This window comes from Syngnathus scovelli, chromosome 10, assembly GCF_024217435.2.
Source record: "Syngnathus scovelli strain Florida chromosome 10, RoL_Ssco_1.2, whole genome shotgun sequence".
In the NCBI taxonomy this organism is placed as follows: Eukaryota; Metazoa; Chordata; class Actinopteri; order Syngnathiformes; family Syngnathidae; genus Syngnathus; species Syngnathus scovelli.
The window spans coordinates 17,120,001-17,122,500 of NC_090856.1; positions in this window are offsets into that span (position 1 = coordinate 17,120,001).

The window sequence follows — 2,500 nt, forward strand, 5'->3', positions numbered from 1 at the left end:
AGTCGAATGAGGCGCCGCGACCACCTCCGCGGTGCTTATAAACAGCCGATCCGCTCGGCGGGGGCTATTTTCGGCCACTTGGCTCGTGCGCACGGCCTCCCGGATGTGCCGGGCGGGTGCGCGAGCTCGCCGGCCGCTGGAAGTCGAATGAGGCGCCGCGACCACCTCCGCGGTGCTTATAAACAGCCGATCCGCTCGGCGGGGGCTATTTTCGGCCACTTGGCTCGTGCGCACGGCCTCCCGGATGTGCCGGGCGGGTGCGCGAGCTCGCCGGCCGCTGGAAGTCGAATGAGGCGCCGCGACCACCTCCGCGGTGCTTATAAACAGCCGATCCGCTCGGCGGGGGCTATTTTCGGCCACTTGGCTCGTGCGCACGGCCTCCCGGATGTGCCGGGCGGGTGCGCGAGCTCGCCGGCCGCTGGAAGTCGAATGAGGCGCCGCGACCACCTCCGCGGTGCTTATAAACAGCCGATCCGCTCGGCGGGGGCTATTTTCGGCCACTTGGCTCGTGCGCACGGCCTCCCGGATGTGCCGGGCGGGTGCGCGAGCTCGCCGGCCGCTGGAAGTCGAATGAGGCGCCGCGACCACCTCCGCGGTGCTTACAAACAGCCGATCCGCTCGGCGGGGGCTATTTTCGTCCACTTGGCTCGTGCGCACGGCCTCCCGGATGTGCCGGGCGGGTGCGCGAGCTCGCCGGCCGCTGGAAGTCGAATGAGGCGCCGCGACCACCTCCGCGGTGCTTATAAACAGCCGATCCGCTCGGCGGGGGCTATTTTCGGCCACTTGGCTCGTGCGCACGGCCTCCCGGATGTGCCGGGCGGGTGCGCGAGCTCGCCGGCCGCTGGAAGTCGAATGAGGCGCCGCGGCCACCTCCGCGGTGCTTATAAACAGCCGATCCGCTCGGCGGGGGCTATTTTCGGCCACTTGGCTCGTGCGCACGGCCTCCCGGATGTGCCGGGCGGGTGCGCGGGCTCGCCGGCCGCTGGAAGTCGAATGAGGCGCCGCGACCACCTCCGCGGTGCTTATAAACAGCCGATCCGCTCGGCGGGGGCTATTTTCGGCCACTTGGCTCGTGCGCACGGCCTCCCGGATGTGTCGGGCGGGTGCGCGAGCTCGCCGGCCGCTGGAAGTCGAATGAGGCGCCGCGACCACCTCCGCGGTGCTTATAAACAGCCGATCTGCTCGGCGGGGGCTATTTTCGGCCACTTGGCTCGTGCGCACGGCCTCCCGGATGTGCCGGGCGGGTGCGCGGGCTCGCCGGCCGCTGGAAGTCGAATGAGGCGCCGCAACCACCTCCGCGGTGCTTATAAACAGCCGATCCGCTCGGCGGGGGCTATTTTCGGCCACTTGGCTCGTGCGCACGGCCTCCCGGATGTGCCGGGCGGGTGCGCGAGCTCGCCGCCCGCCGGAAGTCGAATGAGGCGCCGCGACCACCTCCGCGGTGCTTATAAACAGCCGATCCGCTCGGCGGGGGCTATTTTCGGCCACTTGGCTCGTGCGCACGGCCTCCCGGATGTGCCGGGCGGGTGCGCGAGCTCGCCGGCCGCTGGAAGTTGAATGAGGCGCCGCGACCACCTCCGCGGTGCTTATAAACAGCCAATCCGCTCGGCGGGGGCTATTTTCGTCCACTTGACTCGTGCGCACGGCCTCCCGGATGTGCCGGGCGGGTGCGCGAGCTCGCCGGCCGCTGGAAGTCGAATGAGGCGCCGCGACCACCTCCGCGGTGCTTATAAACAGCCGATCCGCTCGGCGGGGGCTATTTTCGGCCACTTGGCTCGTGCGCACGGCCTCCCGGATGTGCCGGGCGGGTGCGCGAGCTCGCCGGCCGCTGGAAGTCGAATGAGGCGCCGCGGCCACCTCCGCGGTGCTTATAAACAGCCGATCCGCTCGGCGGGGGCTATTTTCGGCCACTTGGCTCGTGCGCACGGCCTCCCGGATGTGCCGGGCGGGTGCGCGGGCTCGCCGGCCGCTGGAAGTCGAATGAGGCGCCGCGACCACCTCCGCGGTGCTTATAAACAGCCGATCCGCTCGGCGGGGGCTATTTTCGGCCACTTGGCTCGTGCGCACGGCCTCCCGGATGTGCCGGGCGGGTGCGCGAGCTCGCCGGCCGCTGGAAGTCGAATGAGGCGCCGCGACCACCTCCGCGGTGCTTATAAACAGCCGATCTGCTCGGCGGGGGCTATTTTCGGCCACTTGGCTCGTGCGCACGGCCTCCCGGATGTGCCGGGCGGGTGCGCGGGCTCGCCGGCCGCTGGAAGTCGAATGAGGCGCCGCGACCACCTCCGCGGTGCTTATAAACAGCCGATCCGCTCGGCGGGGGCTATTTTCGGCCACTTGGCTCGTGCGCACGGCCTCCCGGATGTGCCGGGCGGGTGCGCGAGCTCGCCGGCCGCTGGAAGTCGAATGAGGCGCCGCGACCACCTCCGCGGTGCTTATAAACAGCCGATCCGCTCGGCGGGGGCTATTTTCGGACACTTGGCTCGTGCGCACGGCCTCCCGG